Consider the following 24,246-nt stretch of genomic DNA (forward strand, 5'->3'; position numbering starts at 1 on the left):
GAATCGAACTCATGCGGAAGCAGCTTTAGCTTCTTAGTGCTGTGCTTTCAACCCACTGCGCCACCAGGGAGGGCCAGGAGTTATTTTTGTCTAGACTTAATCCATAGTTGAAATTCAGCAATTACTGCATCATCATAAAGGGTACTGTCATGAAGGAGAATAATTTTCCTTTTGGAGAATAAGGTAGGACACAGAGAACATTAATATCTTTAAGAAACATGAGTTGAATATATGCCATCTAGAAAATTTCTTCACATAATTATAAATATTTATGAAACATTCTATGTGCCACATCCAATTCTAAGTACTAGGAATATAGCAACAATATGGTTACCCTTGTGAAGAAAAATTGACAGTAGTGAGATAAATAAAATGAGGTGCATGATACATAGTAATAAATACTGAGGATCAATTAAAACAACAAGGTGGGCAATATATTTTTGTGACAGCATGATTTTTTTTTTTTTTGATTTTGGAACAGATGGTCTGTCACACCTGTTCTATGACCATTATAGAACAAAGGCAACTAATGAAAAATAAAGTCAAATGGAAGTGGCTGTTTTGATAAAACTTGGTGAAATAATGGTACTAGTCATGGGTAACATTTTCCAGACTGAGAAACAGGAATCGCACAGGCACTGAGTCAGGGGTTGGTTGGTGTGTTCAAAGCTGGATAGTTTGGTCAGTGCTATTTACAGAGTGCAGGGAGCTTGACTGTGCAGGACAAAGCAAGAGATGTGGTCAGTCAGGCCACATTACAACTTCAAGACCAGAGTGAGGAATCAGGTTTATATTCAGTGTGGAATAGGAGGAGGTCACAGGAGGTTTTGCAAAGGGAAATGACATTGTAGATCTTAAATTTTAAAATAATCCCTCTGGCTGCATCATAAAAACACTGAAAGGGAACAAAGAGTAACAAGGACAATTAAGCAGAGCTTGCCAGAGCCCATGTGAGAGAAGATGGTGTCTTGGACCAGAAAGGGCCTATTAGTTCTTAAGTAGTGAGTTCTCTATGGATTTGGAAACTACTGATAATAAGAATTCCCTATCTATTTAATGTACAGTGTGAGAGAAAAAGAGAAGCTAAGGATAAATATTTTGGTCTCAACAGAAGTATGGGAAAACTAGAAGTGTGGGATATTTTTTGAGGAAACAAACACATTTCAATAGCTCAGTTTTAAACATGTATTACCTAGAAAAAGTCAAGTTTGATATATCTATTAAAAAATAGGAAAGTCATTGGTTCCCTCTCAGTGCCTAACAGATATCAAAAGGTAGATAGAGCAAAAAGTGGAATCCATAATTCTCCTTTACTTGTCAAAATTTGTGTGGAATCATGAATGAACATTACTTTGGTACTTATAAATTGGAACCAATATGGAGCCACAATTCATATCCTCTAATTTAATGGCTATACAAGCATAGCATATTGTTTAATTTATTTGTCTTAATAAGTTACAAATAAATAATTGAGTCCATCAAGTGATTTTTGAGAAGTAGAGGGGAGTAATAACAAAAAGTATTTAACAAAATGTCTGGTAAACTGTAAATGTTGCATAAATATTTTATGTGATATTATTATCAACTTGGAGAACTTTTCTTTATAAACCTGCTTTTTTGATAGAAATGTCATTTGATTCACAATGAACAATATTTGTGTTAGGAGTCATTCATTCAAAGGATTTTAAGAGACAAAACATGCAAATATATTAAAAACTGACATAATAATTAGCTGAATTATGCAACTACCCTCTCACACTTTCATATGATCGAGGTTTATCTCTGAAGGACAAAATGTTTTTGATATAAAAGTATTTTAAATCTTTACATGTCTTTATGTACCTAGTGTACCTTTTATATCTTAAACAAACAAAACAAATAGTAGAATAACAGTAGAGAAGATAAAAAATTCTAGGATTCCAGGAGATATGGATTTGATTTTGTTTCATGATTTACTATGTGCCATTCAAGTTACTTAACCTCTCTGAGACTTAGTTTTTATACTTATATAACTATAATAACATCCTAAAAATGGATGAAAAAAAGGGAAGTGCAATTTTTTGTGTGCAGTATTAGTTTTTTGAATTAGGTGGTGAACATTCAACTTATTTAAGTAAATAACTTCCCTTATTTTAATTTAAGAAATATTGCAAATCAAGTTGAAAAACTAAATCTCATAATTTATTAAAAGCCACATTACCAGGTATGTTTACTATGGCATTTAAAATAAAGATCTAATTTTTTTTCCCAAGAAAATATATCAATGTTGCAATTTCTTCTTTTTTTTTAAGATTTATTTATTTGTGCATACAGAACAACTGGGGTACAGGTCAGAGGCTCAGGGGAGGCGAGAGGCTTCACCAGAGACAAAGTGGGGAGCAGAACAGGCAGATCGACGAAGTACACTGCTGAGGGAAGCAGCGGGCGGGAGAGGAGAGGTCTGCCACACCATGTGGTCACCTCTGGGGCAGGTGGGAATCGAACTCATGCAGAAGTGGCCTTAGCTTCTTAGTGCTGTGCTTTAACCTACTGCACCACCAGGGAGGGCCCAATGTTGCAATTTCTTAAACTTGTCTCTTACCCCTCATTTCATAATTGTGCAGTTACCATTGACTTTGCAGACCAAAAACCTAATTCAATATATTTTTTAAATTTATTCTTTTTGTGTGTAGAAGAATTGGAGTGTAGGCCAGAGTATAGGGGGAAAGAGAGGTGAGGGGATTCACCTGGGACAAGAGTAGGGAGCAGAGAAGAAGATTTTAATGGAATAACTACAAGGATAACAGTGGGTGAGACAGGCTGCAGCAGTGATAACATTGAGACTTAACCCCTAGGGAGGCCCCTAATTCTATATTTCCTATCTAATAAGCATAGAAATCAGGTTCTGTAGTATAGACAACATTGATAAAAGTGTTTTTGGAAAATGAAAAGATTAAAGTGTTGAATTTGACTCCATGATCAGAGAATTTTACATAAAGAGTCCAAAAATATGTATTTAGTATGTTCATTTCACAACAAATTTTAAGCAAATTAGAAAGTCAGTGACCATTTGCCTGCTCCTAAATGATATGATGGGAGGGAGACATACCGTGCTCCTTATAAAAAGGTTAACGAAAATAAAAATAGAAGAACTTAATGGCAAAGTTGATAACTAGCTACTATTTACACATATTCCGGTACTTCGATGTGTTATTATGCTGCCCATTATTTGAACAGTTTATTAACTGGAGGTTCAATTTATTTTTTCTTTTCAGATAGAAAAAAAATGTTAGTGGAAATTTCATTTATAACATAACTTAATTCTGGATTTCACTTTTGATTATAGCCAGGGTTTACTTTGATGTTTTCAAAATAAATTTCAAAGACCATTTATTCAGTAAATTTTGAAAGTAGAAACATACTGAAACTTTTATCCCACTTGGTAAGCAGCCATCCTTTAGTTTTATCCAAGTTTTCCCATGAAAATGCCAATCGGGAATAAAACTGACAAATATATTCAATCAAAGATGGAATTTTTTTGCTCTTAAGTTGCAAATAGCCTCATTAAAATGAAAGCACCACCTTAGGGATTGCATAAAGCAGAGTATTGGTACCTAAATGGTATTTATGACCAGACTAAATGTAAAGTGAATTAAAATTTAAAGGATTATAGTCAGGTAGGCCATAGACATCTGTAGAGAAACGTCCATTAAGAAGATGAAAGAACCAGCGGTCCCTGGTGACAGGCACATGTCAGGCTAGCGGTCAGGCATACCTATACCCTTAGTGCCACAGCAAATGAGAAACACATTGCCCAAGGAGGAAAGTACTTAAGAGATATTTATTTTAGACTAAGAAAATAAAATCATGAAACTAACATTTTGGAATTCATATCCATCATTGTCATCAAACTAAAGTAAAATGAATGGGTAAAATAAGATGTGGACTGATAATAAATGTTATTACATATGTGTTTATAGATACTGTATACACTGACTCATGACTGCATTTATAGAATCAATTGAAAGCACAGTCTTTTAAGAGTGTCATTATATCAGTGGTGCTGCAACCACAAAGAGATACTGCTGCTTAGCTACAAATAAAAGCCTTGTTTAATAATAATAATACATGTAAAATAGCCTCTGGTGCACTAATACTCCAAGGGATTAGTTCCTTTTAAAATGTGAATGAATTGCAAAACCAGTTACTGTTTTTGCTGTTTTCTCAACACAATGCTACCCTGCACAGGCAGCATTGCCTGTAGCATCTGCCTTGTTAAAACCAAGAATTCTTTTAAATGACCATCAAGTAAGTGTTGACTCATGGACACAAGAAATCTTGTCTGTTAATTAAAAGAAGCCAACTGTTTTTCTCTTCCCTTTATTTTCTCCCCTGACTATCCCTTATCCTTTTGGAAACACCCACCACTAATTTCCAATAAAATATACTCAGCTTAGGAAATCAATTTTGACATCTGATTAGCAAAAAATGGTTAACATTGTTTATTGTAGATTTCTCTTTCTCTGACCTATATTCATAATCCAAACACAACTATTTCCCACTCTACATTTATAAACATAGTTCAGAGAGAACTTTTTCCATACTTAGTTTGCAACTTGCATTCCCTCGGATTCATGATTTCCAACTCCAATTTTAAACTAACTAGTCCTTCATGACTAACAACCTCCAGATGGACCTTTGCCTCAGCTGAAGACACTCTCAAATAAGGACTTGTGTTCCCACAAATATTGAAAAACATGTATTTTACAATCTTATTTTGCTGTGGAGCAGAATCTTCCATCACAAACACAAATCTGTTTTTGTGTCACTGGATGTGGGTGGTCCTCCCATCTTTAAAATTTAACTGGTTAGCGCACCCTTCTTTATATCAATACACTTACCTCTAAATTTTTGAATCTAGAACTACCAGCTGAAATGTGTTGTCTTTATAATCATCATTTCCTAACCCAGGATCTATTTGCCCTACATATCTATAATCTCTTCAGTCTTATTTCTACTCTTTATTAAATTATAGATGACCACATACTAGATGGTTTATCTGACTGAAAAATCCAATAAAATGGAGGATATAGCTTCAAGGTGTGTGGTGAACATCATCTGGGGGATGTCTGTGTTGGGGTAATAGATGAGGTAAGTAAATAGGTGACCATGCACCAATAATGCAACCTTGGGAGTGCAAATTGGGGGCTAATGAGAAACAAAATGGGGACAATTGAGACAGCTGATAACAGAAGAAATAGATAATCAGAGAAACATCTAAATGAGGATAATTGGATCTCTTCCCCTCCAGTTTTGTATCTAGTGCTTAATTTTTGAAATCTGGTATTTTATGATTCTAATAAAATATTCTGCTGCTTATTTCCATTTCATACCTAGGTACTTCTATTCCAGCGCAAACATACTCCCATGTGAGTTTACTGGAAGCACACTCTTAAGAATTTTCTTATTCTCCTTAACACCAATATGAATATGACACTTGTGTTTTACTTAACTGTTGCCTTCACCTCTGTTCACTAGGTAATATTAATTCAAGTTATCAAGATAGTAGATATGTACTATATATGATTTCACTCATTCAGACCTCTGTATTATAATATATGTAAAGACACATCATATTAAACAAATAGTAGGAACTTTAGGTGGAAACATTAGACAATAATTTGACTCCTGGAGAAATTTCAGTCTATGCCAAATCCACACACACCACTCCAATCCCAGAATTGACTCTTCAATTGCAGATGGCCTATTTAGACAGAAGTTAAATTTGGGCTAACCTTACATTTACTAAAGTTTGATGTTGGCCTGTCAACTCAAGAGATTGTAATCTGAACTATATAAATACTTCAAATCTATTTCTTTATTATTTCTCTATTTAAAGCTCATACTGAAATGGATAAGATGCATAACTAAATGGAATGAATTAAAGAGACAGGCCTGCTCTGATAATAAAAACATTACAGTTCACAAACAACCAAGAGACTGTCCTAAAGTCTACCCTTAGAATATACCCAGAGTTTTAAACTTAGATTCTATCAGACTTGGAGAAAGGAGGAATTTCAAGAATGAGGGGGGCTCTCTGCTGAAAATAAATGTCCTTACGAGGTCTTGTGAGAGTTCAGATTTAAATTCAAGCTGGTCTGTAAACCTTAAGGGTCAAAGGTTCAAGGGGAGAGGAGTGACTGTCATGTCCAGGCTACAAATAGTGTGTCATCCTTGTCCTGTCTAAGAAATGTAAGGCATTTCCTCTTCTCAACCAAGAAAGAGTCTAACGAAACAAATTTGTATTTACATAATTTAGAATTTCAGCAAGTAATTAATTTCCCTTTGAGTTAAAATTTAATAATAAAGAAAAATGAGGAACAGTTTAAGAAGGGAAAGGAAGTGTTTTGATGTGACTGTTCTCTTGTGCTACATTAATAAATACTCTTACAGTGAAAAAAAAAATAATGTTTTTATCATTTGCAATGTAATCGTGTAATAAACCAAAGTCCTCAACATTGGACCAGAATAGATTGCATACACAACTAGCAAGGTATTGATTTTTTTTTTTTGTCATATGTTTATTTATTTAAAAATACTGTTCTCGGCCCTCCCTGGTGGCACAGCGGGTTAAAGCACAGTACTGAGAATCTAAAGCCACTTTTGCTTGAGTTCGATTCCCGCCTGCCCCGAAGGTGACCATACGGTGTGGCAGACCTCTCCTGACCCTCCCGCTGCTCCCCTCAGCAGTGTACTTCGTTGATCTGCCTGTTCTGTTCCCCACTTTGTCTCTGGTGAAGCCTCTGACCGCCCCTGCACCTCTGGCCTGTACCCCAGTTCTGTATGCACAAATAAATAAATCTTAAAAAAAAAAATACTGTTCTCTATACCTTATCTCAATTGTATGAAACCATTATTTTAAGTAAATATTTTTAAAATAGAGAATATTATGAAGACCGGGGTAAGATACATAAACATGTTCTTCATGAAAGCACTAGTGGAATCTTTTGAAATATCAAGAAAAAATGATTTTTATCATGTTTTTAAGATAGAAAATATAAGAAGAGTTACAGTAAGCAATGAAAGAAACTCAATTTCCAAATACCTCTTCCTGAAGTTGTGGATTTGGATTGACTAGGGCACACCTGGACTTAGCCTCAAGGTTTTGGGTCCATTTCCAGGCCAAAACCCAAGTTTCCAGTTCAAGGCTCCTGGATTCCATTAAGATTTCCCCCTCAATCAGGCAGGGCTAATTCAGTCTTGAGCAATCAATCACTCTCACTCTATTTTGTGAGTGGAGGTGATTGATGGTTCTCTGCTCGTCATGGCTGACCTAGACGTAGGAAGCAGACCTGAGCTCTATGCCTCATGTGTGAGTGGCTTATTTGGAAGCAGTCAACTGCAAGGAACTCTCTCGTGTCTTCCTAATTCCTTCCCTGGATAGACACATATCCTCCTTGTGCTAGCATTTGCTTCAAACTGTTGTTGCTCTTTCCTTCCCCTCACAGGCAGAAAAGAGCTACATGCCTATATTCTTACACTCATGTCCATAACTGCATTAGCTAAACATCATTTTTTCTGCATACCCAATCACTTTTCTATTTGATCTTTACCATTTATGATCATATTTGCTAATTAACCAACTATACTTCTTTTTCTTTTCCAAAACCCATACTTTTGCAACAGTCCTCTTTCCTCCTGTTGTTTTCTCATAGAATTGTTTAATCTGAATGGTCTTTCTCCTCTTTTGATTTGGTTCCTTTAAGCAATAGGTAAAAAGAAGAAAACACAATATCTCTATGGTTTTGTGAATTATTATGTTTTGTTTGCCATGTTTGCAGCTGGTTACCTATATTCCATTCTTGGGAATATTCATGTTGCATTTCAGAGAACTTGTACCATTCTGAAATGTTATCATTATGGTCTGTTAGCCCAGAATTACCACTGCTGTTACAGTCACTACAAGGAAATGCTCTCCCACTCATTTCTCTGATGAGAAGCTGCCTGGCATACTCATACTGCTCATGGTCCACTAGCAGGACTGAGACATTTGTAGCAAGAGTTTTCAAAGGGAGACTAATAATGTGCACAGTTTTCAGAATTGTTATTTTTCTCCCCCAAATCACTGAAGTTATGACAACCCTTATGAAAAATGATTAGAGAAGTTGGAAAAATTCACAGACAAACACATGGTAAAACTCAGAGCAATTCTTTTCATCATTTTGGTGGAGAGAAAAGAAGAGTCTGCTCTTCTTTCCTATCTCACTGCAAATCATGATCCTGGAACATCACTGCCACATACATTTATGAAATTATGGACAGATCCTTTCAAAGGAGAAAGCACAAGTTTTTGAAAAAAAAAAGTAGCTTATGTTTATCCCATAGGTTACAATTTAAGGGCAAACATTATTTAGAATGTAACATTTGAAAGTTAAATATGTATAAAGTTACAAAATACGGTCATTTGAGAGAGGGTATTATAAAATATGTAATAGATCTATGTGTGTGTATATATCATCTTAAAGGACTATATATATATTTTATGTATATTTACACATTCATAGATTGAGTATAAAGATATATAAGTGAAAAGGATCTAAGTATTTTGTTCAGATGATAACAGACTCTATCAATATAGGTTTCTTAGAGGAGGGAAACCTCTTGATGGACTGTTAGAATTTATAATTTACTTTAAATTACAAATATATATTTCTGTGTTCTTTTCTGACATCTTTTTTCTTTCCTGGCGGCTACTAGGACAAAGGACAGTAACTTCCATTGCATATTTTAAATGTTATGAGCAAGTGGTCCATACTGTATTTGGTTCTGAGTTGTTGGCTCTGAGTCAGTATTTGCAGTAAGAGTTGGCTGTGGGCTTTCTGTGCAGGGGAGGGGAAGAGCAGAATGGAGGAAGGGACAGCAGACTTTTGGCATGTGTCAGTGTCATACTTTTGACCACCCCCCATGGCTCTGAGCATCAGGAATAATAGTCCCCTGCTCCGCCGGGTGCAGCACACACAAGCTCATGGAGAGGACTCTGAGCCTGAAGAAAGGGGTGCATTAGCAATGCTCCTCCTGCTCCCTAAGAACCCTACACCGACACAGAAGCAGCAGTGTTTGTCACTGCTGAATCATAAAATATTACTTTTCTGTCAGTTGTGTCACTACCTTAGAGGAGACGCATCCCCAGACCATGAGACAAGAGAACCTGGAGGGAATAGATAAGAATCACTATTTCTTCCATCAAATTCTAAGGAATTTGCTCTCAGTTAAGAAATGGCATCATTGCTAATTTTCTTATTAATGTATAAAATTACTTTTTGAAACTATAGACACTAAATGTATATTTGGCATAGAGTATAGGGAATGTTATGGATTCTACCCAAATAAGGATAAGGAACATTTCAGATATTATTATTATTAGTAGTATCTGCACATCAGAATGTGTATATTACTGTTATTTGTGAGACTATTGTGAAGCAAAGAAAATGCTAAAGATATACAGTTGCTTTAATGCTAGAGACATGCAGATGCGTATCAAATGTATATAAACATCTGAAAGCAGATAAGAAAATATTGGCCTTGCTTCAAATGAGATGGAAACAAAGATAGGCAAGAATTATTTATCAGAAATGGAGTGGAAAAAGATCAGGGCCAGGTATGTAGACCCTGCAGGGTCTGTCATTGCAAGCAAATGAGCAGTAAATTTTTATATTATTGAAATGCTGCTGGACTTGGTTAAATAAACAATTTAGAGTTTAAAAGGTAAAGATGTTGTCTATCATTGCCTATTAATAAAGCATAATTATGCACATTTTGAAATTTACCCCCCTTTACAATTGTGAATAAGATCAATTGTAAAACAAACTCTTATTTCAGCACTAAAGGCTTTACATCCAGATGGTGGTTTCTCTTTCAGCCCAGAGCATGAGAACAATTTTTCTGTACAGGATGGGAAATACCTAAAGGACAAGTGGTCCTTAAAGTAAAGCATGAACCAGCCCTTTTGGTAAAAGATATGTTATCATGTTTATAAACTATGGCCACTGCATCATTTGATGACATACTCAATACTAGACAGATGTCCTCAGATGACAAAAATTGGCTTATATATTTAAAGCAATTTCAACTTCCTAAAAGGCGAGTATATTCCTTTGACTCTGGGGTAGAATTATTTTGTTTTGAAAGAAGCACTTGAATGTACCCTATAGTTACAGAAGTATAAAGAGATCACTTATACACTGAGCTTGACAAAAACTCTGAAGTGACCACGGAAACTGAACATAGATGTTTAACAGGCAATGTTAGCTGTTCTCTTTGACAATGAAAATTGGGTATAGGTTTAGAGAGTTTCTTCTTTGCAACCTTAGGGAAACATATGTCTTAACTGTGTAAATTTATATTATCCTGAGCCTATATGGTATTGCCAATTTTGTTGTAGTCTTACTCAAAACCTGAAGGTTTGACTATTACCACCCCTAGAAAGAAGGCTCTGGGAAAAAAAAAAAGACATGGGATTATATTGGCTCAATTTGCTCCTAGTTGGGATGCCAATGGCCTGTAGGTCAAAATCAAGATCAGAGAACCTAAATCTATTCTAAGTTTTGAAATATTCCTAAGACTATGTAGCTTTACTCTCAATCATTTTGGGAAGAAATCTACCTCAGGATAAGGACTTAACAGTAGAGCCCAAATTAGTGGTAGAGGACTTTTCCCCTTCATTTGGAACCACACTGTGCTAGGGCTTTTTTCCTGGGGGAGAAAAAACCTGCTTAAAGGGATTTCCATTGTCTTTGCCTTCAGGAGATGGTTTTGAAATGTTGCCACCAAGTCTCTCTTGTTTCCATTCATTTTAAGCATTTAGGGAGGCCCACAATGTTAGAGACCTCTTCCAGCCTTGGAATTAAGTAGCAAGTGGTAGAACACCTTAAACCCATCTAAGGAGCCCAGCTCAGCACCTGCAGGAGACAGTTATGTCTGGAAATTCCCCAACATCAGAAGAACGGGGAGAAGTACAAGAAATGCAGTATTGTGTTTATTTATTCCTGATGTTCAATGACTTTCCCAGGCACAGAGGTTCTGTTTTAACCCTGGGTAGTGTAACACATTTGAGTCTGGCACTAACCATCTGGACTTTGCATAACCCCAAAGTAAGGGGCTCAGTCCTCCATCAGACAAACACCTTCCCAGCAGATGCCAGGACAAGGTCCATGTTTTCTCGGTCACTCATACTTCTGATCAGCAAGTGAAAAATTCACGAGTTCTGCTGAAACCCTCAAGTTCAATAATTCACTAAAATTCAACTAGCTACTATACTTAGAATGAGTGTTTACTTATAAAGGATAATATTCAGGAATAGATAAATGAAGAAACACATAGAGCAAGATCCAGCAGGATCCTAGTATAGAATTTCCAGGTCTCTTTTGTTGAACCAGAATTTCCAGGTCACCAATGTGTTCATCAATCAGGGAAATACACTGAGCTTCTATCTCCAAACTTTTTACGGGGATTCCGTTACCCAGACATGGTCTTATGATTGACCATAATCTCTAGCACCTCCCTTGAGTTTAGTTTGGCTTAAAATGCTAGCCCTGTTAATCAATGATTGGTTTTTCTGATGATCAGACCCCAAATTTGACTCACAGGTTCACTATGAGTCATATTCTTAATACAAACTCAAATCTGATTATGAGTCACAAAAGAAACTTGTATCACACAGGTAATTCCAAGGATTGTAGAAACTCTATGACAGAAACTCAGAGTAAAGAGCAATTTACCATACAACATACCTCTCCTGGAAGGTAGTAGGGATGCTTGACTGTTAAAGAAGATGCCAGAACCATCAAAGTTGGAGAGAAATCCGACCACAATGTAGTCACATCACTTTGTCGGCAGATTTAGGTAAACTGATTCATACCTAGGAAATGGTAGTTATTTATTTGTTTTGAAAGTTACTTTTGGTTTTTAATACTAATATGAGAAGAAGAAACTTCTCAAGTCAAAATATAGTGTCTAAATATGGGTCTGAAGCCAAATTTTCTAGTCACACAAATTTGTAAGAAAACTGAGGACTTTATTACTATTTCTGTGACTAAGTATCTTCCTGAGGTCCTTCGGACTTCCAGTGAGAATCCACTTAATTTTTTTTTTCGTTGTTACACTGTAAGCTCTTGCACTGCAGTTGCTCTTGTTATGAGAAATTTTTCTCAGCTATGAGAAAATAGGTACATTGTAACATTCCAGAAATGTTAACAAACTGTGAGTGCTATAAAGAATGTAAACATTCTTTATGAATGTTTTCTATGAATGTTTTTATAAATAAGATGTAGTGTTCAAAGAATTGCAGGAGTTCTGCCAATACATTCTTTGGTAAAGTTTTTAATTTGAAAATATCACAAGTAAGACATCTATTTTGTACCTGTGTTTACCCTTAGAGCATGCTTTCTAAAAATAATAATAATAATAATAATAATTCCACCTACTCTAAACTTGCCTGATGTTCACTGTATATGTATCAAACATATCAAAGGATTATTTTGACTAAAGTTGATAAATGTATTTATTAGAGCTACAGAGAACACAGGAAAACCATGCGCAGTACTGCAACACATTCCATGGGAAGGTTGCTTTGTCTCTCTCTGGCTGATGGATGATCTTCCACTTTGAAAAAACAAGGTCTGTGGTGCATATGCTATCACTGCACAAGAAACTGGCAAAAAGAAGTTAAGTGATTTTCTAAGTTTACTCAGATTTCCAGCCAGTAGCTGGATTGGGTCAAAAAGTCTCATGTATTATTATTATTATGAAGTATGAACACCTAGAGAAAACAATTTGAAGGGTTAAGTGCAGGTCTTAAACTGATCATTTTTATCACTTTGTTTACTTTTATGTCATTTTATCCTTTCTTGAGCTCTTTGTAGATCACAAGTCGATTTATTGATGCTTAGATGTCCTTATGCTTTTGAAAGCTAGTTCCTAATCTCCATTCATTTACTTAAATGTAGATTATTAAAAACAGACAAACAAACAAACAAAAACTTTCTGAATATTCCAGGCTTAAGAAAAGATTTTTGTAGTCTCTCATTGAATGCCTAATTTTTTGGCAGTAAAAGTGACAAGATGATCTAGATATGGTTCTGTTGGACTTTTGAATCCTGTGTCTCCTCTGAGATTTGTTTTCTAAACTTTCATGAATTATAACAATTTTTCTTTCTGGGAAAAATTCAAAGAGAATTTTGGAAAAGGAAAGAAAAGTTCTGTGTATGCTTTCTTTGACTTTTACCTTTATTTTACTCATAAAAAGAAGAATTTACTCATTTAAAAGGGTATTGTTAGGCTTGAATCTTTTTTCATCCAAAACAAATTAAGTTCTTTAGATACTTAAAAGTGCATAATTACAAATGTTTATCATGAAAGAAAAGCTATATTAATTAATACTAAACTGCCCCAGGGTCTAGAAGATTTTGGATTCCCAGGAAAACTGTTTAGAAGCTCCTTTCTCCTTTGTCTAAACATGTTGATTTCTTTCTCCAATTTTAATTTTGAACTTAACACAAAGTGCATTTTGGAAATGTGCACACTTAGTTTAGACAATGTACATCTGGTTACTAAATAATAAATAATTATATAGTAAAAAATCCACATAGCTGTGTTTCTATCATTGAGGCACATTTTTTCCCCTAATAGTATACCTTATATAATATATAGCTAGTTTAAACCAAATTATAAGATTATTCAGTTCTGTTAAGTGTTTTATCAGATAAATCCTATGCTACAATCAAATTCAAGGCAAATTTTTGTATACATAAAAAAAGTTGATTTTTTTTATGTTATAGTTAGTGTAAGGATATGAGTTGTTAATCAGTTACAAATTTTAAAAGAAACTCAGTTGAGTCATTTTCAAGTATCTTTGTTTGCCATATTATTGTTGATGTTATGGCACTAACATAAACTAACCACTGTATCCATTAGAATACTATATATTAGGCCCTCCCTGGTGGCGCAGCGAGTTAAAGCACAGGACTGAGAAGCTAAAGCCACTTCCGCATGAGTTCGATTCCCTCCTGCCCCGGAGGTGACCACATGACGTGGCAGACCTCTCCTGACCCGCCCACTGCTCCCTGCAGCAGTGTACTTCATAGATCTGCCTGTTCTGCTCCCCACTCTGTCTCTGGTGAAGCCTCTCGCCGCCCCTGAGCCTCTGGCCTACCCAGTTCTGTATGCACAAATAAATAAATCTTTAAAAAAAAAAAGAATACTATATATTAAAGGTAACAAACACAATAAATGACTTTCAAGGAATTAACTAATCTAGACTATAGAAGGTCTCCTAATGGAGTTGTAGGAGGCCTACATTAATAATTGGTTGAACGTTGTTTGCTGTAGACATACTGACATAAGATAAATGAGTTGTTTGAGAGGTTTCTTGATTTCAGTATTATTAACATTTGGGTTGTAATATTCTTTTCTGTAAGAGGCTGTCCTGTGAATATAGACTCTTTAACCTCTACTCACTAGACATAGTGGCATCCCCTAACTAATTGTAATAATCAAAATGTCTCCAACATTACCAGATGCTCCCTGGGGAAAAAGATAATCCCTTGGAGATAACTGCTGACTTAGAAGAAGTTTGGAAAATGCTAGCATTCCACATGAAACATTTTAGTGCTTCCATATATAGATTTTACTTATTAATTGACTTAACATACTTCTTCCTCATACATGTGACACTCATTTAATCCAGACTTTGAGTGAATTATCACAAGTTCCAAATTGATATAGTATAAATTAACTTATTTTGTTATATAAACCTAATAAACATTACATGAACCAGAGGTTCTGTTAAGTTTATAATAATTTTAGACCTCTATCAATCAGTTCTTATTAGTAAACTTAGTCTAAACAAAGCTTTGGAAACTGCTTAATTTATACAACAAAGAAATGAAGCAAATGTTAATTCTGTTGTGGTTGAACTTGTTTACCCACTGGTCAAACTTGTCTATTATCAGTTATGATAATTGGCTAGTTCATGTAGCTATAATTTTTCCAGAAACTAAAACAGTTATTGTTGAGGGAATATCTTTAATGAGAGTGTTTGGGGAGTGCAATGAAATATATGACATTTCTCTCGATATCTGCCAAGTGGTTGGAAAGAATCGTGAGAATGTGAATAAAATTAGGAAAGGAGTTGGGTTGACAATTGGGATTGGTCATGTGACCCACAGATATTGTGTTTTTTCTCAGCTTCTTTTCTTTTTTGATGTCCAGAATAAGAACCTGAGCTCCTCTTTCTATTTCTCAGCTATAATTATTTCATCCTGTTCTCTGAATATCTTCACCAGTCCTTTATATTGTTAAGTAACTCTATACTTTGACTTTATTCTAAATGCCAATATAGACTCTTTGCCAAAAGTTCCTTATAAGTCTGGACTATATTTTAGAATCTCTTTGTGGAGCCCATTTGTCAAACTCCCTTTCTTATGAACCATAACCTTTCCAACATTCAAATTTCAAAATCAGTGCTACTTGTTTATTTACCAGATGGTCTTTAGATATTTAACAACATCTTAAAAGACTCGAAACAACTCATTTCTCAGTTCTGACCTTTCAAAAGTCATACTATTACAAGACTAGACTAGACCTTAGGAATCATCTGTTACAATTTCACCAAACAGGAACTTTAAGCAATATGCTCAAAGTCAAACCAGAAATCAAATTCTACGTCTATTTTACATTCTAGAAGTAACATTGAATAGGTTCTTCAATTTGCTGAATTTTATCATGTTTCTTTCTTTTTTTTTAAAGGATTTATTTATTCATACAGAACTGGGGTACAGACCAGAGATGTGGAGGGTGAGAGGATTCACCAGGGACAGAATGGGGAGCAGAACAGGCAGATCGATAAAGTACACTGCTGAGGGGAGGAGCAGGTTGGTCAGGAGAGGTCCGCCATGCCATGTGGATCTCCTCCAGGGCAGGGGGGGATGGAACTCATGCGGAAGTGACTTTAGTTTCTTAGTGCTGTGCTTTAACCCGCTGCACCACCTAGGAGGGCCCTTAACATGTTTCTTAAATAGTAATAGTCTATCTTACCTTACAGGAACATGTGAGATAATGTAATAAATATTCAGACACACAACACATAATCAGTATGTTATTCTTTCATACTCACATTATAGTAAATCCTACAACAAATAAATCCATCTGGAGTCCTTAGCCACATAGTAGGAATTTTAATATAAATGTTTGGTTAAGTAATTTCAATATAAATATTTGGTTAAGTAATATATACCTTTATTAAAAATTAAAATTTGGTAGAAAGTAAATTTTTCCATGAACAACTATTACTTCCAGTTGTTTTTCTACTATGTGTATGTATGTGTTTATGAAACCAAGTAGAGAGTCTATATACACACAAATGCTCTCAATATACCTGTCATTTTTGCACACAAGTTGTAACATAGCATATACACTGTCCTGCCCCCTTAATTTAACATGAAATCTATATTTAAATATCCCAAGCTTTTTGTATTCTCATGTGTACTTTATTTTTTTTAAGATTTACTTATTTATGCATACAAGAACTAGGATATAGGCCAGAGAAGCAAGGAATAAGAGGGTTCACCAGAAACAGAGTGGTAAGCAGAACAGGTCAATTTATCAAATACACTACTGAGGGGAGTGAGCAGGTGAGACAGAAGAGGTCTGCTGAGCCATGTGGATCACTCCCAGGTCAGGGGTCAAACTCCTTCTGCAATGGCTACAGAAAGCTTCACAGTGCTGCACTTTAGTCCATTGTGCCACCAGGGAGGGCCTTTGTGGTACTCTCTTAAGCAATAAACAACCTTGATTTGTGTCATAGAAAACAGGTCCTCAAATAACACCCAGCGCTGTGCATAAAGATCTGTCATGGTGTTGATGAGGAGAAAATGTTTGTTCCTGACTGAGGCCTCTGTGTGGAATTTGCACATTAACCGTATCTGTCTGAGTTTTCTCTAGCATTTCCTGTTTTCTCCCATAGAAGATGTGCACTTTAAGTGAATTAGATGTCTCAGTCGTCTAGTTGCTGTGAACATTTATGGGTGTGTGAGAGAGCCTGCAATGAATTTGTGACTCACAGGACCACAGGCTCTGGCTATCTATAACCCTGCACTGGAATAAACTGATTGGAGTATAACAGAACAGAAGGTTTGAGTCTTTATCTAGAAGCTTAGTGATGTCTTGTGACCAGAAGTATGCTATAGGAACTTTACCTTGTTAAGCTTTCATTCAATAATATTTTCTAGAGGAGAATGCTAAACAGAAAATGCTGCAAATTTCTTCCTATATTTCCAAGAGAAATATATTGGAAAATAAAGAATGTTGTGGAAAAGAACTGTTTTCTCCTTAAGTAGGGATAGGACATGTAGGCTTTTTTGTTGTTGTTGTTTTTAAAAATTTATTTATTATGCATACAGAACTTGAGTACAGGCCAGAGATACAGGGGCAGTGAGAGGATTCACCAGAGACAGAGTGAGGAGCAGAACAGGCCGATGAAATACATTACTGAAGGGAGCAGCAGGCAGGTCAGGAGAGATCTGCCATGCCATGCATGTCACTTCTGGGGCAGGGATTGAACTCATGCTGAAGAGGCTTTAGCTTCTTAGTGCTGTGCCTAACCTGCTGCACCACCAGAGAGCACCATGGGATATGTAGTTTTAATTGTCATCTTGAATGGCCTATCCTGCCCAATCACTTAATCAAATGTTTATGTACCTGTTGCTATGAAAACAGTGTTTAGACGTGGTTAACATATGTGATTAGTTGTCTTTGTCAGGGCATCAGGAATTTTCAACCCCGTGGGTGCTTATTAAGCTTGACTAATTTATATTTACAATGATTTACACTTACATACGTTTTTACAGGTAGTAGTACTAAAAAACTAAATTTATTAACAACAGTATGAAAAATTCACATGACTGTGTAAGTGGCCTAAGCTGAGGGTAACTCAGGAAAGGGCCTGAGGCATAAGGAGAGAGGAGGTGGGTTCACATGATGAGGAGAAGATGACTTCATATCACAAAACTTTGCCTTTAGCAGTTCACCATGGCTTACAAAAGGTTTCTCTAATGAAAAGATTGTTTCTAAAGATGGCCTTAAATTTAGGTTATCTGCATTCTTTAAGTGATAGTAACAGTTTTTCCTGACACACTATGTATTCGATTGGTCTTGATTTCATATACCATATTGGCAAAAGCTTGTCTGAATATTTTTTGGGAAACTTATTTATATAAAGAGGACTATCCTCCATAAAATGGAAAGATCTCATTCAATCAGTAAAGAGAAATTTAAAAAAAAAAAATGTGGTTCATTAGAGTGAAAGAAAGTTTACCTTCAGCTGACTACAACATCAAATTCAGCCTGTGTTTCTAGCCTACAAGACTATGTTGCAGGTTTCAGACTTGCCAATCCCTGCAATAATGGTATCAATCTCTTAAAAATCTACTTACCAGGCCCTCCCCGGTGACAAAGTGTGTTAAGGCACAGCAATAAGAAGCTAAAGCCACTTCAGCATGAGCTCGATCCCTGTCCTACCTATCATCTGTCTATTCTATTTCGCTGAAGAATCCTGACTCTTATTGGTAACAGGGATATTAGAACTAGAAATAATAATAGAAAGGGTAAACACATCTGATGAGGAATTTCATTCAGAATTCTAAGTGCTAGGGCCTTAAAAAATAAATTAATTGGCCCTCCCTGGTGGTGCAGCGGGTTAAAGCACTGCACTAAGAAGCTAAAGCCACTTCCGCATGAGTTTGATTCCAGCCTGCCCTGGAGGTGACCACATGGCGTGGCAGACCTCTCCTGACCCGCCCGCTGCTCCCCTCAGCAGTGTACTTCGTCGATCTGCCTGTTCTGCTTCCCACTCTGTCTCTGGTGAAGCCTCTCACCGCCCCTGAGCCTCTGGCCTATACCCCAGCTCTGTATGCACAAATAAATACATCTTTAAAAAAAAAAAATTAATTAAGGACTCATGTGGAAGTGAGAGACTTCTAAATAGATGTTCAGAGGTAGCCACAAAATGTTGCTTGACTGAAAATAAAAGTAGCCACTTGCTATTAGAAGCCACCAGAGAGCCTCAGAGGAGAAAGGGTGTGAATATGGACCACATTAGGCAGCAGGAGCAATAGTTAAAGATGGATTCAAAGTCCAGAGGACTCTGACCTCAGCTCTCAGGTGATGTACAATGCAGGGTTTTGTCAATGAACACTGTTCTAATCAGTTTAATCTACTAGTACATTTTTGTAAAAATCTGTGATATGTCAGGAAGTTTGATAGTCTGAAAGAATGTTTTCCTGTTTTATTTATGTGGCAGAACTGTCAATCAAGTTAAACTTGCATAAGGTAAAGAAAACAGTATACAGTACATTGCCAGATGAAAAGCAAAAGGACTAACTGTAGATGTATATACAATTACAGCGTGACTTGTGTTCCGTAAGAGAGGCTTGAGACATGTGACACAGCTGAGCTAGCCACAAAGTGCAGTTTGGGAAGAATAGTCACTGCCTGTACCCCATGATTGTAGCTGTTTCCTCCAGTCTCCTTTATTTTACAACTATTTTCCTAATTCTCAGTATCCTGACCCTCCTGTAAGGAAGTCTACATGGAAAGATGCCCCAAATAGCCATGACCATTTCTTAGTGTCAAGCACAGGCAAAAGCTTGAATTAGTCTTGTTTTTGTTTGGGATATGATTTAATTTATACACTCATTTTTATAGACTTAAAATTTTCTTCATAAGTGAAAACAGGGGAAGGGGGCAAAGAGTTCACTACAGGGACAAGTTTCTTTGTAAGCTGTCATTGGTGAATTTTTGTTTATTCACCATGGGAGGGCTTTAATAACTATGTTGCTTTGTTGATTGCATGGTGTGTTTGCACTGTTTTTTCTGAGTACCTAGGCAAGAGTCTTTCATCTTACTCACACATCGTTCAACCTTGGACTAATGCCAAATTCCCCACCTTCATGAATGATTAACTCATGTAGCCTTTTGCTAATAATGTGTGCACTTGATGGCAGATGATATTTATTTTGGACAGAGTGAACGCAGACTTGGATGTTTGATCAGGGCATGGTGGTACCTAGCCTGTGCAGCCACACTTTCCAGGGAAGAGATCATGGCCGTATCCTCAGGTTGCCCCTCGGCTTCCCTTTGCACTCATACAGGAAGGGAGTTCGCAATTCATTTTATCATTCACAAGCTACCTCCAACTCAGCCTTGTCATTGCAATTCGTCACACTTACACTCCATCCTTTTATGTACCGTATCTCACTGAAGTCTCCACACACCAGGCTGGTGCCCTAGGGTAAATGCCTACAACAAAGATCTCAAACATAGTTTAAAAGGAAACACCATAAAAGAGAAAAATAATGGTCACAGTTGCTACTAGAGGCCGGTTCCCACAAACCCGGCAGGTTTCCCAACTTCAACCACAGCTGAATTACAGGGGCAGCTATCAGCTCAGCAGCTGTAGGTATGATTGTGTGTAGTCACATTAGGGCGTGATCTTTTTTCTTCTTCTTTTATTTCATTGCCCTCCTATCTAACCTCCCAACTAACAGTCAGGAAGAACAGAGTTTCTTGTCATTGCTCAGCTCGCTGGTGAAATCTATGAAGAGTCGATCAACAGGCAGCCTTCCTGCCAGAAGAAGCAGAGGGCTCTGCCCATGGCCAAGTTGTGGGGCCACAGAACCTATCTCAGCTGTCAATGACTCTATTTTGATCAAATCTGATCATACCTGAGCTGCAGAATTGTTGACTGTGCCCTGCCATTACATAAGACTCAGCTTGGGATCATGTGAGAAATCCACATCCCAGAAATCCCAACTTTGGTCACTCACAGTCAATAACCCTTGTGTGGTTGTGAATCAGATGATATTGATTCACTGCCAGCCCTGGCAATGCCTGGCTTGTGTTCTGGCATTTTCTCAGGGTGTGTAGGTCTCCACATAACAGCCTCTGTTGTGGGCCAGGACAAAGAAGGGCATATGATTATGTACAAAGTACTGAAAATGTGCTAAGAAATGCACTCTATTCTTATAATCAGAATTCTCACAAAACATTTAGAAGTAGATGGCAATTCATTTTAATCATTTGATAATATGAACTTTTCTCAAACCACATTAGGGATCAGTTAAATTTGTAAGGACATTCTCTAATTTTTCTTGTTGTGCTCTTATAGCCAGTACATCATTAGCTACAGTCATCATCATCAGTATATTTGGAGATGGTTCATTGTGTATTATTACTTCCTTGTCAATGACATAATAAATTACCGAAATCAAGGCGTTTAAAACCACACAGATGCATTTTCTCACAGGTCCATATGCCAGAAATCTGGGTGGGCTTGATTGATTTCTCTGCTATGTTTCCCATGAGGCTAAAGATGAGGTGTTAGCCAGTCTGGGGTCTTGGCTGGAGGCCTTGAAATAGTGGTGAGGAGATACAATTTTCAGTAGAACACAGTTTTTATTGTTTGTGGGACTGAGGCCCCTGTTTCCTTTTTGGCTGTAAGTCAGAAGTTATTCTCAACTCCTTAAAGTCACTTGCTTTTTTTGTCATATTGTTAAGTTAACTAAGGTGAGTCACAGGCATACTTTAAGGCTGTGATTTTCCTTTTTTTTTTTTTTTTTTCTTCCATCAAAAATAAAAGTAACCTGCTTTCCAGGGCTCATGTGATTACACTGGGGCCACACAATGTAATTTTCCTATTTTCAGATCATCAAATCAGTAGACTTAACTACATGTGCAATATTTTCTTTCCCATATAACCCCGCCCTCTATATTACTGTTATCCTTGAACAAATTTATACAACATGAGCATGTGCGTATGATGTTGTTTTGGGGGTGTAGGTTGATTGTGGGGTCCTTGGTTTCACTCTGGGAAAGGTTTCTCCAGAACTCCCCTTTTCCATAGTGGCCCACTGCAAGATTCCCCATGACACAGAGACATCAATGATACTTAAAAGATAAGATTTAGGCCCTCCCTGGTAGTGCAGAGGGTTAAAGCACAGCACTGGGAAGCTAGAGCCACTTCCACATGAGTTCAATCCCCACTGCCCGGAGGAGATCCACATGGGGAGGCAGACCTCTCCTGACCTGCCCGCTGCTCCCCTCAGCAGTGTACTTCGTCGATCAGCCTGTTCTGCTCCCCACTCTGTCTCTGGTGAATCCTCTCACCCTCCGCATCTCTCGTTGTACCCCACTTCTGTATGAATAAATAAATAAATAAATAAATATCAGATTTAATGGGGAAAAGGACAGAGGAGTAAAAGATACTTGTATAGACACAAGTTGTCAGGAGAAGTTGTTCTAAAAGGAACAGGTTTGCTAAAAGAGAATGCCTTCATGATAGCAGGTGGGTGGCCTTGAGGAGAACTGCCTCTGCTGAGGGAGGTCAGTGCAAAGAAGCCCCAGCATGGTACAGGTCATGGGGCAGCAGGAAGGTTGCTTCTTTGCAGAGGGACAGAGTGGGTTGAAAAAAGCACCTGCATAATCATAGGTGGGCAAGGACTGCTGCCTCTCTGTGCTGAGTTTTATCATCTTCTTTTTGTAGGGAGGATCTCCTTTTCTTGAGTGGATGGTTTGTTCCTTAATTCCCCATATCTTCACTTTAGGTGACATGCCCTGTGACATTTAGACACCTGGCTGGGTATCGTGCCTCCTAATCTGGGTGTTGAGGTCTAAAGGGTCTAAGTTTTTATAATTTGATTAATGACTTATGCTAACCCTTCCACCCCTACCTCCTTGTGTGAAAATAAATGTTCCTGACCTTGTAGCGTCCCCTCTAGCCTTTCCTGTCTTCCATCATGTATGTGTATGTGGTGCTTCCTGATACCAATAAGCAATTCTCAAATACCAGCAGTATCTTAGAATTCAACTCAATTTTGGCATATCTAACTTGAGATGATATCAGATTCCACAGGTAGAAGACTTTGGTCTCTCAAGACTACCTTTCATTTCAGACACCAGACACAAGCTCAGGAAGACACCTGGTCTCTGCTTAGTACACATTGAAGTTCCCAGAGCACCCTCCTTATATTTCAGGCACCAGCTGGAATTCTAAGTTGCTACCTGCACTTCTGACCAAATGGTTACATACCAGAAGGTCCCAGAACACTCTCCTCAGCTTTCATTAATTTCTTAGAGTGACTACAGAAGTCAAAAATCCATTTACACGCTTACCACCTATTTATTACAAAGGCTGTAACATAGTAACATAGAAATAATCAGCTAGAAAAGATACAAGCTATGAGAAAAGGGTGTAGAGTCCCTATGCCTTCTCCAGGAAAGCCATTCACACAGCATATCCATGTGTTCACCATCCTGGAAGCTCTGGAAGGCTCTCCTTTTTGAGATTTTATGGAAGTATTAAAGAGGCTCAATTGATTAACTCATCAGCCACAGTCACTTGAACTTTACCTTTATTCTGTCTTCTCTCCCTAGGGACCTATTCAGGTGGTTGATTTTTCAAGTAAGCAGGCCCCATTCTTAGAAGCTTCCAAGCCTTACCCTATTCACATAACAAAGGACACTTTCATCACTCCCAAGGCTTGGGAATTCTAAGATCATGGGAGCTTGGAACCAAAAACTATGAATGAAGACTAAATATATAGGAGAATCTGGTGATTTGAAAAACCAAGTGTATATGCCCAGAAAAGGTTTTGTGTTACCTAGAAATGAGAACTAGAGGTCAATCAAGGTCTTTTGAGCTTCAGGGTGTTAATTACCATTACTTAAAAAATGCAGATCATTTTGTATTGAGAGCAATGAGGGCCCTGGAGGCTAGAATTAGTTTCTCTTCTTTCCTAAATCCCATACCACTTTTTAATGGAAGAAGCAATCATTAAACTCCATTTTATTACAGAGAAGAATGTACTTTGAGGGTCTCACCCAGTTCTGGTTTTACCAGTGAACATGTTCTTTCTAAGAATTTTATCTTAACTCTCAGTGTAAGAAAGAGGTCACCCCATCCTTGTCTGTCACGTGAAGTCTCTCATTCTCTGTCCTGATGCCCAAGTCTCAAAAGAGTAAATATTCCTAGCCTGCTCTGTTGGGGCTCAACAGAAATCATCCCATACACCTCTATGTTCTAAGTTGAACAATAATTAAATAAGCATCAGGTAGACGGGTAAGAGAAAACATCATAGAGAAGTTTAATAATAACAGGTATGCCTCCTTTATGCATGGGAAAGATGAAGTCAGCTAGTCTACAGGTGGTTTAGACAC

Source organism: Condylura cristata, unplaced genomic scaffold (genome assembly GCF_000260355.1).
Source record: "Condylura cristata isolate star-nosed mole 26May11 unplaced genomic scaffold, ConCri1.0 scaffold00002, whole genome shotgun sequence".
Classification (NCBI taxonomy): Eukaryota; Metazoa; Chordata; class Mammalia; order Eulipotyphla; family Talpidae; genus Condylura; species Condylura cristata.